A 16,532-nucleotide genomic window follows, 5' to 3' on the forward strand; every position below is an offset into this window, starting at 1 on the left:
GAAGCATTTTTTTTCTTACTGCACTCCAAGAATACATGGATGGTATCAGATATAAATTATGTTCTAAAGCAAACGACTTGGATTTCCATTCAGACGAAGATCCTATTCAATTTTCATTTGTGTTAATGGACGCGGACTAATTGCGCTCGAGCTCAAATGAGCTCGTTATCTACGTCGTCAGTTAGCGCTCGTGGATCTGTGCCAGAGTTCTATACGCGCGCAGGCGATTCGCGAGAAAATCGAGCGCTGTAGCGAAATACGTATGCGGCAGCGCTGGGTGGTGGGCCATTACTGCGGGGCAGGTTTGACGGATCTGAGGATAGTGCGGACGGCCGTCGGTCTCGCATGGTGAGCCGTGTGGATCAGAGCCCGCGTCCCCGTCTGATCCGTGGACCAGGAAATTGGCTTTCAGTGTAGTGATGGCAGCAAAAACGAATTGAGGGCAGGACCGAGATTCTTCTCGGCTACGGCGTGTGTCATTTGGAAGCTGAAGACCCGGGGACGGAGGCAACTGGCGTCGCCGGCGAGCCGCCATGGAGTTTCTGGTGCAACTAATTAGCAGGTGCGTGGATCTTTGCTTTTTCCAGGGATGCTGCCTCCATTTTGTAGCCCTCTTGTTAGCTGATCCAGAGATGGATTTGTTGCAAGATTCAGATTTAGTCTGCTTGAGGAGGTAGGGGAGCCGGTTCCTGTGGTTGTCAATGTCTTTGCCGTGGCGGATCTGCAAGTGGCATTGCAGGCGGAGCGGGAGGCAGCGCAACGGCGGTGGACAGCGGCGAAGCACAAATCTTCTTGGCAAAGGAGGCGGCGGCGAACAGAAGGGAGAGCTCGCCACCAAGGTCGGAGCTGTCGACGGGGAAGATGAATCCCCAAGCACCGGGGTGGAACAAAAGGTTCGTGAAGTAGAAACTTTGCCTTCCATTCGATATTCTGTGACTTAGAAAATGGAAGTAGAAATGACTGAATATATCATGCAGTTAGAGCAAGTGCAGGTTGCTGTCTGCATTAATAAATTTCCTGTTGTATGTGCCTGTGTTTGCACACTGATTTGTTCTCTGCATTCACAAAATTCAGGCGCCTGTAGTCTCTGAAAGTACGGATGCAGGCTAATTACTCTCTGTAGTGAAAAGATTTCTGATTTATGTACTGGTGGTTGCAGACTGTTTGCTCCCTGTATTTAGATAATTTTTACTATACGAGAACCTATGTTTTCAGGCTGGTTGATCTCTGCAGTAAGGAAATTACTAAATCATGTACTGGTGTTTGTAGTATGTTTGGTGTATGCATTTTGAAAATTCATAGATATGTGCCTGTGTTGGTAGGCTGATTGCTCCCTGTGATTAGAAAAAATCATGCTATATTTGCCTTTGTTTTGTATGTTGATGATTGCTTTATAGGTAAGATCGATGAACAAAATCCATCTTCTTACTCTGCATATATATGCATATTTTTTATTTACTAAAGGTGGAGAGGCGTCCCAATGATAGCCACAACAAGTTCAGGAAGAATCTTGAAGCACCTTCTGTCAAGGATTTGAACTTTTGAAGCCATCTCTGTTCTCTTTCGGCTCCGCTTGATGGATGACCAAAAGTAGCTTTATATCCCCATGAAAGTCTCGAATGTTCCAGTAAGTATTGTTCATGTACATTATGAAAATGCTATTCGGTTGAGTCATGTTTTTATTCTGTCAAATGATGATTTTTTTAGTATAGTCGACAGTAAAAAGTTTAAACCCATTAGAGATTATTAAACAAATGTTCACCTGAAAACAGATTGTGAGGGTTTGATTGAGATATGGAAAAGCCACAAGAAGAATCGTGCTTCTGTTCTACCTATTCTCCTTGAAATCCAAGAGCTCAGTGGTTCTTTTTTATTATTTTCCAGTTCAGCTTTGTAAGGCCTGAGTTAAATTTAGCTGCACATTTAACTGCCAAACATGCTTCTAGCTCCTTGCCGGAGTGTGCGCGGTTCTACTAGGTCCCGGCATCTCTGAACAATTGTATACAGCATGAACTTGCTGTTGTTGGTCAAGTAATATAAGCCATTGCTTCCCCAAAAAAAACACAGTTGGCTTGCAGGGTAAAGACACCATGCCCGTCGCACGTGACTGCCTTTTGTTTCTGAACAATCATAGGTGCAGCACAGCCTTGCAGGACACTGTGCCTGTCACGCGTGACTGCCTAAAAGCCATGAGGGGTTTTGCATAGAACCCTACAGAGAATGTGATTGTACCACAGTAGATACAAGTTTCGACTCCCTCGGAGAGGCGTACAATTTTTATAACATATATTCATGGGAGAAAGATTTTGGCATAAGGTATTGGAAGAGCAGATTGAGTGTAGAGAGGACGTGTTGCATGCAGGATATCGTCTGCGGATGCTTGGTGAGTACCATGAAAATGTGTCCCGTATGGTTTGAAACTTTGTTCAGTTTTATCAATGAACTGTCCTATTCCTGAAATGTAAGCCATCGATTTTATCCGTGTGAATCAGATTCCAGTCAAACATATAGTGAAGAGGTGGACAAAGGAAGCCTACTGCCAGCACACCTGGCCCATTATCATAAGGATCAAATGTATAGGAATCCATTCTCGTATTGACACATCAGAATGTACATGCAGAGGTAGCTGAATGTGATTTGGACTGCAGAGAAGGGAAAGTTGTGAGTGCGGATCTGAACTGTTCATTATGTAATTCGAGATACAGTTTTTAGAGTCGTAACTGATGATGATCCATTTCACATGTATTGTTTTGGTGTTGTACTGATCTGCTGTTGTTGCACCGTTGAGCTCCTATGCATGTACTCTCCAAGGGAATGCTATGTGGTTTGTTTTCATGATCTCTGTGTGTGGGCAATCTGAGAGGTGATGAGGTGCACAGGTCGGTCTGTGGATTACTGAAGATTGTTTGTGCTGCCGCATTTTGGTCTGCTTTTGCGATGTCTGCATGGAAAACAATTGTGAAGTGAAACTGTTTTTCATGCTGCAGAACTGGGAGTTACTGAATTTGGATTTGGGTGCAGAGGAATTATTTGTGTACACCGCACTTGACACTTCCAGAGTTTGCCAATGTGTACAGGCAAGAACAGGTGGGAGTAAATGGACCGATGAAGATGGCGTCCGTTGGTTCAGAACGGTAGGGTAACGGCCTGTATCGTTAAGAAGCGTCCAAGCCGGCAAACGGGTAGCGGAGACGTCACATTAATGCTGGTCGGTAGGTGGGCCACGCCATGCATATATTATTTCGAATACACTGTCGTATACCTGGTGCAATGCGAATCTGGAAGCGCTTGGATGGGAAGGATAACGAGACCATCTCAACTCAGGCTCATAATAGGACTTCCCTGTGTTAATTTCTTAATTTGCATGGAAGATAGCTCATAAATGTGACCTCACAATAAAATTATGGTTGATTACTATGATTCTAAAAAGCTTTGATTGGATGAATATTTTATTAACTGCTAAATTTCTGTAGTCTATTGTTTAAGAGAGCATGATGGACTTGCAAATAACAAACCGCTTTTAGTTGACTTCTTATATATGTTTTTATCAGAACACTATACAGATGGGGCTCATATATACGCATATAAACTCATCCCAATGAAAACATACGTAAACCCTACCCCTATGAGCACCTTCGTGAGACTGAGCCATTATATCATCTTGATATTAAATAATGGATATGCATGGCGAAAAATCTTATAATACACTCCCTCCGTAATTTAATATAATACTTTTTTACACTGCCATATTGTCAAAAAAACATCTTATATTTTGTTATAGTAGGAGTATATTAAATCTTGCTGTCCGTATGCTACAAATTTTTGACATTTTCTGCAGAAATGATACATTTAAACTGCAATCTCTATCATTGCAATTCCTGAAATTCCTAAGTTACAAATACTTCTATCTTTTTTACCTCGGTATACTTATAGAAAATCATATCATCTAAACTTACAAATGAAAGGGCACAGCAACACGCGCCATCATGGTCTAGTTTTAAAATAAAAGGGAAGGACGTTTGCACGCTTTGGACTTCTGTTAACCGTCTAGATCACCAAACGAGAAAAGCCTTGTTCATCCTGGAGGAGTCCGGAAGTTGGGTGTCACCAGGTCCTTCTTCGGTTCAATCGGTGGAACCTCAAAGCAAAAAGAACCAACTTGCAACACATGCTGAAGATTATATCTTGAAGTCCCTGATATATTTGCATCAAAATATACAATCGACTGTGTCTTCTGTTCAGTATGTGGAGCAGCACCAAGTAAACCTGTTGTGTTTTGCACTGGAAAAATAATAGAACCATTGTTGCGCGCATCAGCGCGGGGCGCGCGCGGCGGTTCTACGGGCCTGATCTGGGCCGTGCAGGGCCAACAGCGTGTGCGTGCAGGGGTGGCGTGGAGCTTGGCCGGTGAACCGGCGGCCGGTTCCAGTGCGTGGAGGTGCAGCGGTGCTGCTGCTGGTGGTGGTGGTGGCCTGCGGCCAAGGGCGTCGAGGGGCGCGGCCGAAGAGTGCCCCAGCTGCGAGTGATGCAGATCCGGTCTTCGGCGGCTGTGCTGGTGTGCATGGGGGGCGCTGGTGTTTCTGTTGCTTGGCCGCGGCTCGGAACCACGGTGGTTCTTGCCTTCGGGCAGCGGTCCTCCGTTCCTGTCGGCATGGTGCTTGGTAAAGCACGGTGGCTTGCGCTGCGTCCGGTGGATGTGCGTCTGGAAGGCCATTGATGGATCTGTCGCCTTGTTCTGGTGGTTGGCTGCCGGTGGTCTCCGCGAGGTGCGGTTGACTGCGGTGGACCGAATTTGGTCACGTGCGGCGGCGGGCTGCAATGACTCTTGCTCTGTGGTGGTGCAGGGAGCAGCGATTCGTAGTCTACCGGTGCTCCTTGGAGGTGGTCTACTCACTTGGGCGAAAGCCACTGCTCCCGCCGGAGTCAGCGATGGTGATGCCCACGCGTGCCGTTTACCTCCTTGGAGGCATCGTTGTCATGGTGACTTCCCCTTCGAGGCTCCTGGGGAAACCCATGTTCCTGGTCCGTCCGGAACAGCCGATGGCGGCGCTTTTCGCGTCGCACTCCTTCCTGAAGGCATCAGCTTGGTGGATTGTGTGGTGGCTGCTCACTGCGGGTTGGACGGTGGTGGTGGCGCAGCCGGCTTGCGCTGGTGTGCTCGGAGAAGCGATCCGGGTGCAGACTCGGCTCCTTGATGCCCTTCGGCTTCGCCGGCGGTGTCGCTGTTGTGATGTAGACTCGGATGTGTGTGACTCTTCGTTTGTGTGTGGACTCGGTCGCTCGTTGCCTTTCGGCTGCACCAGTAGCTTTGAGGCATCATGGATGGTCTCGGTTGATTGGAGCTCTTCGTCTACGGTGGTGGTGTTCTCGTGCGGCTCAGGTTGGTAATGGTTGCTCAAGACCCTCTCATGGTTACCGTTGTGTTGCGGTGAGCTTGGTGCTCTTGGTGTTGTCTCGACTCATCTTTGCTCAAGGATGGCGCAAGATGCCTCTCAAACTGCTATTCGTTCCATTTTTCTGTGGTGGAGCCCCAGTCAAGGTTCGTGTCTGGGATGACACTCATTGATTGTGGATGCTCCTGAGTTGTGCCATGGGGCCGGTATGCCCGCCGATGCGTTCGGTTGTTTGCAAAGTCCTGGTATTGTGATCTCTCGACGACACCCCACATCTACTTGTGTCTCTCATGATGATGGTCTTATGTCTGCCAGCTAGGCCGTGCCTTGTACGGTTTTCGGCCCGGTTTCCCTTATAAACGGGGTTAATTTGTTAAGGTTTTCGATCCGGTTTTCCTTATAAACTGGATCACCACTTTGGCATTCTGGCCACTTTGAGTAATATATTCAGGTGGGGAAACTCCCCCCTCCCCCCTCCCCGGTGAATCTCAAAGAAAAAAACAATGGTTATCACGTGTCAATCTTTGGTGGTTGATGAAAATTCTTCCTAACTGTAGCAATCAGTGATTAGCATATATAAAATCGACAAACTCCCTACACCCTGCTACACATAGTTTGGTACTATGGCTACTCTGTTAGTTCACATCATTCATGAAATGGACCAAATTATGTTACCAACATGCTACACGAACTGAAGGCAATGAATTAATTAGAGCATCGATTAGGCATTTGACAATCATGAAAATGACGCGATGACAATAGGGCTAGTGATCTGAAAATGAACCGATGAGCTATATATGGATGTTCACTGGTAGCCTTGAGCTTGACAACATGTCGGTTAAAGTGGGGGTCATCATTGGGCTAGCTATAGAAACCCATGCTACTAATAATAAAAACTTAAAACACACGACAAAAAACGCCGTTGAATGACATGTACTTTAAGTGGTCCTATCCAAATTAATTGCCACACGTGCTAACAAGTGAATTGAATATAATGTGTGTTTCCTATATACTTAAAGCTAGGAAATCATCTACAACTTATTTAGAAATGAGAGATGTTTATGCCTTTATACATATGAAATGTACTAATTTGAAACTAAGTAAATCAGTGTTAACACTACAAACCTAGATGTTGAATAAATTACTACAAACCTAAATTCGAATAAACCAACTGGATAATGGTAAACAGCCTTGAAGATTATCTACTTCAACTGATGGTTATGCTGCATCCATCACCATATGAATAGTTTCAACGCTGGACAATGAAACAAAACTGTCAGTATTAGAATAGCCAGAAACACAATTGTTAGTATTAGAAATCAATTGATTCATCGACCAATCATCATATCCATGTCTACAACATGGAAAGCAGCCACGTCTAGAACAAGAAAATGGCATACACATAGCAATTGCTTTGACAAAATCTGCTTAATAACAACTGCAGTAAAGTAGAACAGCAGTACCAGCATCCCATCATGCACATAAACCACTATGAGAACTCACTGTAAATCCTTATCAAACTCCGGAAGTAGTCAGGTTCGTTGACTTTCAATAGCTAGAGTCGCACTTGAGGCACCCTCGAGATTTTTTATCCTGGCCCAATGAACGACGCACTTGGTATAGTGTCCCGGTGATTTATCTGGGCGGTGATTTATCTACTACACGCAGGAGCTGCACGACATCCCCAAGTTGTTCTTCGATCTGTTGCGGCTAGAGATCCTGGTGGACATCGGCGGTGCTGCCGACATTGCCGCCCCCCACCAACGCAGCCCCGCCAACTTAACGCACTGATGCCCTCGCCCTAGGTTGCATCCTCCATGCCCATTGAAGTCCTACCAGTCCTCACAACATTGGCGGCATGAACTGAAGAGCTGCCAGTCCTCACAACATCAACAGCGTGAACTGAAGAGCGGTGGCAGACGAAGCTTAGACTCTTGCGTAGACGATGTTTGAGATCAGAGGAATAAAAATATTCAGAGGACTAACAATTCATTGAGAGCAAGTCATTGGAGCTGAACATGCCTTGAACTTCGGCTCTCCTTTCCTCATTTACATATATATTTTTAGCATTCCTCAAGGTCTTGATTTACTTTCTTTTTAAGCAGTAAAATAATAAAATAAAAATATGTTGTACAATAATAGTAAAAATATGTTTCTTTTGCATTTCCATCGGAATCATGCTATCCAATTAACTACTTTTCCAGGTTTGTTTCTTTTGCATTTCCATTGGAATCATGCAATCCAATTAACTATTATTTCAGGTTCTGTTTCTTTTGCATTTCCATCAGAATCATGCTTTCCGGTTAACTATATTAGGCTCATAGCAACTGAGAGACCCACAAAATTTACATTGCATATCACATTAAGGAAAACATACTTACGTGACATGTATTAAGCTAGAAAATTATACTAATTGGCTGATCATTTGTCAATCAGCTCTGACTAAAATTAAATCCCTGGAGCAAATATGTGACCATATATTTTCCACCATTAGGCAAGATTCTTGCATAGAAAATCAACCAACAAATAAGGAGGGTCGCACATGAAGAGGTAGCAAAGAAGACCATGCCAAAACAAATTCTTGGAACACCCAGTTGTAGACTACAGCTAGGAGCCAAAATAAAACATACTTCTTCATTCTTACACCATGCAAGCAAGTATTGAGATCTGCTATTAAATTGGAAGTTGTAAATATATAAAACATGTAGAGGGAAATGTGTTAAGAGAAAGAATGTACCTGACTAAAGAATTCTAAATAAAATAATCCAATACGGTGAAATGTGTCCCATGATTTACTCTCATCTAACCAGAACAATGAATCTCATGCCATACCTGCTGATATATTACGACTTTAACCAGCACAATGAATCCCATCAACAAACATAACTATCCAAACTTGCAGGCTCCTCTACTAATATGCTGGAAATGAGATACTCAACAGTAAACATTTAAGAAGACTACTATGAAGGCAAAAGTAAATTATGGTAAACACCATGTACTTATCTATATATGCAGGGGGGTGCCAGATCGCGAATGGCTGAGGGAGAGGTAAGATTTAGATTTACGGCATCCCAAAAATTATGTAGATCATTCACCCCATCGCTTCAGAGATGCCCTCCTATATTTACATGAGGCTTAGGCTTTGCAGCTTCTCAGTACAACAAAGCATAGTACATCAAGTTGCATGAGATTAGGTTACGATGATTTATTTTTGTAGAAAACATACTATGTCTCCATGGATCAAAAGTTTAGAACATGGCAATGTGTATAAAATGTAACTGAAACCTGAAGCTGTACTTAAGCATTTGTAGCATAGCTTAAAAACGGAGAAATATTGATGTGTACTGAAGTCTAAAGTATCAGACTAAAAGGAGACATATGTGCCAACTCTTCCTGAAATGAAATTGCACTTAAGCTCCCTCTGCAAATGGAGTTCACAAAACCTGCAAAAGGGGATAAGGAACCAAATGAAATCCTAACTGATTGAATCTCAAAATCGAACAATAAGAAGATTCATGGTCGATCACGACATACTGAAGCCGCCGGTGGCAATGAGGTGACCGAGGAGTAGGTTGTGTAGGGCGGTGAGGGAGGGTGGCAGCCACGAAGGTGCGGCATCCGTGGTTGGATGCATTGGCCATGGCTTCCTCGAGCTCATGGAGACAGACCTGTACCTCAAGGTCGGCGGCGACATCGTCTTCTCAGCAGATTCTCTGGGCGTGCGTTGCCTCTTCCGCTCCCACTGCAACACAAGGAGGGTCTCGGGGCTGCTCCATCATCGACCTCGGTAGTTGCTGGGCATGTGGGCGTGTAGGCCTACCAGGAGACGGCGGCGTCAGGACATCGGTGTTGGAGCAGGAGGCAGCGAAGGGAATGGGGATTCTGGGGAGGGTGGAGCCGATCCACCGGATGGAGGAGAGAAGCGACTCCGGTCACTGGCGGCTGGGTACGAAAAAAACCGGAGTGGGGGTCGGGCGTGGGGTGAGACATCCGTGGGGCTTTCGAACGGAAGGACGGCGGCGGCGGGACGAGACTTGCCTGCTCCCCCAACGTGCTCCCATCCGTGCTCCCGCATAGGTGGCATGATTTAATTGAAACAAGATAAGGCCCGACCCCACCCCCTTAAAATCAGGGGGAAGATGATTAGATTAGGAAGAAAAAGAAGAAAAAGACAGCCATAGGATGGAGTGGAAGCACGGATGGGAGCATGGCGAGGGAGCAGGCAAGCCGGATCCGCGGTGGCGTGCGCACGAGCAGGGGACCCTCACTCGGGACTCCGGAGTTGGTGGGCCGTTTGTTTTTCCTTTGAGAGGCTGCATCGGTTTTCTTTAGCGTGGATGCATTGTTAATTTGGTAGAAAGAAAATTGTAAGCGGCAAGCGAGGAAGTTTCCTTCTCTTTCCTTTTATCGTGCACGATCTTTTTCCTTTTACTGTACGCGAATAGAGGTGAGACCGATCGAGCGTAGGAAATGAAACGACTACCGACCGACCATCACAACCGCAGACTGGGTAGAGATTATTTGTTTTCTGAAAATCTGTTATTTGTTTCCTAAAACAAATTGCATTAATGAAAGGATCAGTTGATTTAGATAAATTAGGAAAATTAGATCCGTGATCTTTTGTATGTTAGGAAAGTGCTGATTTGCAATAAAAGAGTAAAGAAACAAATAAACCGATAGATAAGAAACCAGTATGGTAAGGTGATTGGTGGTTGGACAAAGAATGTTGGAAATATGCCCTAGAGGCAATAATAAAAGTATTATTATTATATTTCCTTGTTCATGATAATTGTCTTTTATTCATGCTATAACTGTATTATCCGGAAATCGTAATACACGTGTGAATACATAGACCACAATATGTCCCTAGTGAGCCTCTAGTTGACTAGCTCGTTGTGATCAACAGATAGTCATGGTTTCCTGGCTATGGACATTGGATGTCGTTGATAACGGGATCATGTCATTAGGAGAATGATGTGATGGACAAAACCCAATCCTAAGCTTAGCACAAAGATCGTGTAGTTCGTTTGCTAGAGCTTTGCCAATGTCAAGTATCTCTTCCTTTGACCATGAGATCGTGTAACTCCTGGATACCGTAGGAGTGCTTTGAGTGTATCAAACGTCACAACGTAACTGGGTGACTATAAAGGTGCACTACAGGTATCTCCGAAAGTATCTATTGTTTTATGCGGATCGAGACTGGGATTTGTCACTCCGTGTAAACGGAGAGGTATCTCTGGGCCCACTCGGTAGGACATCATCATATGCGCAATGTGACCAAGGAGTTGATCACGGGATGATGTGTTACGGAACGAGTAAAGTGACTTGCCGGTAACAAGATTGAACAAGGTATCGGTATACCGACGATCGAATCTCGGGCAAGTAACATACCGATAGACAAAGGGAATTGTATACGGGATCGATTGAGTCCTTGACATCGTGGTTTATCCGATGAGATCATCGTGGAACATGTGGGAGCCAACATGGGTATCCAGATCCCGCTGTTGGTTATTGACCGGAGAACGTCTCGGTCATGTCTGCATGTCTCCCGAACCCGTAGGGTCTACACACTTAAGGTTCGATGACGCTAGGGTTATAAAGGAAGCTTGTATGTGGTAACCGAATGTTGTTCGGAGTCCCGGATGAGATCCCGGACGTCACGAGGAGTTCCGGAATGGTCCGGAGGTAAAGATTTATATATAGGAAGTCCTGTTTCGGCCATCGGGACAAGTTTCGGGGTCATCAGTATTGTACCGGGACCACCGGAAGGGTCCCGGGGGCCCACCGGGTGGGGCCACCTGCCCCGGGGGGCCACATGGGCTGTAGGGGGTGCGCCTTGGCCTACATGGGCCAAGGGCACCAGCCCCTAGAGGCCCATGCGCCAAGATATAGGAAAAAGGGGAGAGTCCTAAAGGGGGAAGGCACCTCCGAGGTGCCTTGGGGAGGATGGACTCCTCCCCCCCTCTTGGCCGCACCCCTTTCTTGGAGGAAGGGGCAAGGCTGCGCCTCCCCCCTCTCCCCTGCCCCTATATATAGTGGAGGGGAGGGAGGGCATCCACACCTGAGCCCTTGGCGCCTCCCTCCCTCCCGTGACACCTCCTCCTCTCCCGTAGGTGCTTGGCGAAGCCCTGCAGGATTGCCACGCTCCTCCATCACCACCACGCCGTTGTGCTGCTGCTGGATGGAGTCTTCCTCAACCTCTCCCTCTCTCCTTGCTGGATCAAGGCGTGGGAGACATCATCGAGCTGTACGTGTGTTGAACGCGGAGGTGCCGTCCGTTCGGCACTAGGATCATCGGTGATCTGAATCACGACGAGTACGACTCCATCAACCCCGTTCACTTGAACGCTTCCGCTTAGCGATCTACAAGGGTATGTAGATGCACTCTCCTTCCCCTCGTTGCTAGTCTCTCCATAGATAGATCTTGGTGACACGTAGGAAAATTTTGAATTTCTGCTACGTTCCCCAACAGTGGCATCATGAGCTAGGTCTATTGCGTAGATTCTTTGCACGAGTAGAACACAAGGTAGTTGTGGGCGTTGATGTTGTTCAATATGCTTACCGTTACTAGTCCAATCTTGTTTCGACGGTATTGTGGGATGAAGCGGCCCGGACCGACCTTACACGTACTCTTACGTGAGACAGGTTCCACCGATTGACATGCACCTGGTGCATAAGGTGGCTAGCGGGTGCCAGTCTCTCCCACTTTAGTCGGAACGGATTCGATGAAAAGGGTCCTTATGAAGGGTAAATAGCAATTGGCATATCACGTTGTGGTCTTGCGTAGGTAAGAAACGTTCTTGCTAGAAACCCATAGCAGCCACGTAAAACATGCAACAACAATTAGAGGACGTCTAACTTGTTTTTGCAGGGTATGCTATGTGATGTGATATGGCCAAAAGGATGTGATGAATGATATATGTGATGTATGAGATTGATCATGTTCTTGTAATAGGATTCACGACTTGCATGTCGATGAGTATGACAACCGGCAGGAGCCATAGGAGTTGTCTTTATTTTTTGTATGACCTGCGTGTCATTGAAGAACGCCATGTAACTTACTTTACTTTATTGCTAAACGCGTTAGCCATAGAAGTAGAAGTAGCCGTTGGCGTGACAACTTCATGAAGACACGATGATGGAGATCATGATGATGGAGATCATGGTGTCATGCCGGTGACGATGATGATCATGGAGCCCCGAAGATGAAGATCAAAGGAGCTATATGATATTGGCCATATCATGTCACTACTCTATTTGATTGCATGTGATGTTTATCATGTTTATGCATCTTGTTTGCTTAGAACGACGGTAGTAAATAACATGATCCCTTACAACAATTTCAAGAAGTGTTCTCCCCTAACTGTGCACCGTTGCTACAGTTCGTCGCTTCTAAGCACCACGTGATGATCGGGTGTGATGGATTCTTACGTTCACATACAACGGGTGTAAGACAGTTTTACACAGCGAAAACACTTAGGGTTAACTTGACGAGCCTAGCATGTGCAGACATGGCCTCGGAACACGGAGACCGAAAGGTCGAGCATGAGTCGTATAGAAGATACGATCAACATGAAGATGTTCACCGACGTTAACTAGTCCGTCTCACGTGATGATCGGACACGGCCTAGTTGACTCGGATCATGTGATCACTTAGATGACCAGAGGGATGTCTATCTGAGTGGGAGTTCATAAGATGAACTTAATTATCCTGAACATAGTCAAAAGACCTTTTGCAAATTATGTCGTAGCTCGCGCTTTAGTTCTACTGTTTTAGTTATGTTCCTAGAGAAAATATAGTTGAAAGTTGAAAGTAGCGATTATGCGGACAGTAGAAAGCTTATGTCCTTAATGCACCGCTCAGTGTGCTGAACCCCAAACGTCGTTTGTGGATGTTACGAACATCAGACATACAAGTTTTGATAACTACGTGATAGTTCAATTAAATGGTTTAAGTAGAGGCACCAAAGATGTTTCCGAAACGTCGCGGAACATATGAGATGTTTCGAGGGCTGAAATTGAGATTTCAGGCTTGTGCCCACGTCAAGAGGTATAAGACCTCCGACGATTTTCTTAGCCTGCAAACTAAGGAGAGAAGCTCAATTGTTGAGCTTGTGCTCAGATTGTTGAGTGCAACAATCACTTGAATCAAGTGGGAGTTGATCTTCCAGATGAAATAGTGATAGTTCCTCCGAAGTCATTACCACCAAGCTGCTAGAGCTTCGTGATGAACTATAATATATCAAGGACATATATGATGATCCTTGAGATATTCGCGATGTTTGACTCCGCGAAAGTAGAAATCAAAAGGGAGCATCAATCGTTGATGGTTAGTAAAACCACTAGTTTCAAGAAGGGCAAGGGCAAGAAGGGATACTTCATGAAACGGCAAATCAGCTGCTGCTCAAATGAAGAAACCCGAGGTTAAACCCAAACCTGAGACTAAGTGCTTCTGTAATAAGGGGAACAACCACTGGAGCAAGATTACCCTAGATACTTGGTAGATGAGAAGGCTGGCAAGGTCGATAGAAGTATATTGGATATACATTATGTTAATGTGTACTTTACTAGTACTCCTAGTAGCACCAGGGTATTGGATACCGGTTCGGTTGCTAAGTGTTAGTAACTCGAAATAAAAGCTACGGAATAAAACGAAGACTGGCTAAAGGTGAGCTGACGATATGTGTTGGAAGTGTTTCCAAGTTTGATGTGATCTAACATCGCACGCTCCCTCTACCATCAAGATTAGTATTAAACCTGAATAAGTGCTCTTGCACCTAAAGGAATGGTTTATTGAATCTCGGTCGTAGTGATACACATTTTCATGCCAAAAGATATAAGATAGTAATGATAGTACCACTTACTTGTGGCACTGCCATGTAAGTCATAATGGTATAAAACGCATGAAGAAGCTCCATGTTGATGGATCTTTGGACTCACTCGTTTTGAAAAGTTTGAGACATGCGAACCATGTCTATTGGTGTATATGCATGAAGAAACTCCATGCAAATGGATCGTTTGGACTCACTTGATTTTGAATCACTTGAGATATGCAAATCATACCACATGGGCAAGATGACTGAAAAGCCTCGTTTTCAGTAAGATGGAACAAGATAGCAACTTGTTGGAAGTAACACATTTTGATGTGTCCAGTCCAATGAGTGCTGAGGCATGCACTGAATATCGTTATGTTCTTACTTCACAGATGATTCGAGTAGATATTGAGAATATTTACTTGATGAAACACAAGTCTGAATTATTGAATGGTTCAAGTAATTTCAGAGTGAAGTAGAAGATCATTGTGACAAGAGGATAAAATGTCTATGATATGATCATAGAGATGAATATCTGAGTTACGAGTTTTGGCACACAATTAAGACATTGTGGAAATTGTTTCGCAATTAATACCGCCTGGAACACCATAGTGTGATGGTGTGTCCGAACATCGTAGTTGCACCCTATTGGATATGGTGCGTACCATGATGTCTCTTATCGTATTACCACTATCGTTCATGGGTTAGGCATTAGAGACGACCACATTCACTTCAAATAGGGCACCACGTAATTCCGATGAGATGACACCGTATGAATTATGGTTTAGAGAAACCTAAGTTGTCGTTTCTTAAAGGTTTGGGGCTGCGACGCTTATGTGAAAAAGTTTCAGGCTGATAAGCTCGAACCCAAAGCGGATAAAACACATCTTCATAGGACACCCAAAATAGTTGGGTATACCTCCTGTCTCAGATCCGAAAGCAATATGAATTGTTTCTTGAATCGGGTCCTTTCTCGAGGAAAGGTTTCTCTCGAAAGAGTTGAGTGGGAGGATGGTGGAGACTTGATGAGGTTATTGAACCGTCTCTTCAACTAGTGTGTGGCAGGGCACAGGAAGTTGTTCCTGTGGCACCTACACCAATTGAAGTGGAAGCTTATGATATTGATCATGAAACTTCGGATCAAGTCACTACCAAACCTCGTAGGACGACAAGGACACGTACTACTTCGGAGTGGTAAGGTGATCCTGTCTTGAAGGTCATGTTGCTAGACAACAATGAACCTACGAGCTATGGAGAAGCGATGGTGGGCCCGGATTCCGATAAATGGCTCGAGGCCATAAAATCCGAGAACGGATCCATGGACTTTGGTGGACTTGCCCGATGATCGGCAAGCCATTAAGATAAATGGATCTTTAAGAAGAAGACGGACGTGGATGGTAATGTCACCATCCATGAAGCTCGACTTGTGGCAAAAAGTTTTTCACAAGTTCAAGGAGTTGACTACGATGAGATTTTCTCATCCGTAGCGATGCTTAAGTCCGTCGGAATCATGTTAGCATTAGCTGCATTTATGAAATCTGGCAGATGGATGTCAAGACAAGTTTCCTTACTAGTTTTCGTAAGGAAAGGTTGTATGCAATACAATCAGAAAAGTTTTGTCAATCCTGAGGATGCTAAAAGGTACGCTAGCTCCAGCGATCCTTCTAAGGACTGGAGTAAGCATCTCGGAGTTGGAATGTATGTTTTGATGATGATCAAAGATTTTGGTTTTGTACAAAGTTTATGAGAAACTTGTATTTCCAAAGAAGTGAGTGGGAGCACTATAGAATTTCTGATGAGTATATGTTGTTGACATATTGTTGATCAGAAATGACGTAGAATTTCTGGAAAGCATATAGGGTTATTTTGAAAGTGTTTTTCAATGGAAAGCCTGGATTAAGCTGCTTGAGCATTGAGCATCAAGATCTATAAGGATAGATCAAAATGCTTAATAATACTTTCAAATGAGCACATACCTTGACATGATCTTGAAGGTGTTCAAGATGGACCAGTCAAAGAAGGAGTTCTTGCCTGAGTTGTAAGGTACGGAGTTAAGACTTAAAGCTCGACCACGGCAGAATAGAGAGAAAGGACGAAGGTCGTCCCCTATGCTTAAGACGTAGGCTCTTCAGTATGCTATGCTGTGTACCGCACCTGAAGTGTGCCTTGCCATGAGTCAGTCAAGGGGTACAAGAGTGATCCAAGAATGGCTCACAGGACAGCGGTCAAAGTTATCCTTAGTAACTAGTGGACTAAGGAATTTTCTTGATTATGGAGGTGGTAAAAGAGTTCGTCGTAAAGGTTACGACGATGCAAGCTTGACACC

The 16,532-nt window shown here is 44.8% G+C and overlaps 1 long non-coding RNA gene across 2 annotated transcripts; it reads left to right on the plus strand.

Moving 5' to 3' along the window:
• Nucleotides 1–422: 422 nt before the first annotated feature.
• On the plus strand, nucleotides 423–2,284 carry LOC119335373. Of its 2 annotated transcripts, XR_005161858.1 has the most exons (4): nucleotides 423–562; nucleotides 655–893; nucleotides 1,465–1,627; nucleotides 2,135–2,284. It is a non-coding gene; the product is annotated as an uncharacterized LOC119335373 (long non-coding RNA). The 2 variants fall into 2 exon arrangements; XR_005161842.1 differs by having other exon boundaries at nucleotides 1,465–2,284.
• The last annotated feature ends 14,248 nt before the right edge of the window (nucleotides 2,285–16,532 follow it).

The sequence above is a fragment of the Triticum dicoccoides genome, chromosome 1A (assembly GCF_002162155.2).
Source record: "Triticum dicoccoides isolate Atlit2015 ecotype Zavitan chromosome 1A, WEW_v2.0, whole genome shotgun sequence".
NCBI lineage: Eukaryota > Viridiplantae > Streptophyta > Magnoliopsida > Poales > Poaceae > Triticum > Triticum dicoccoides.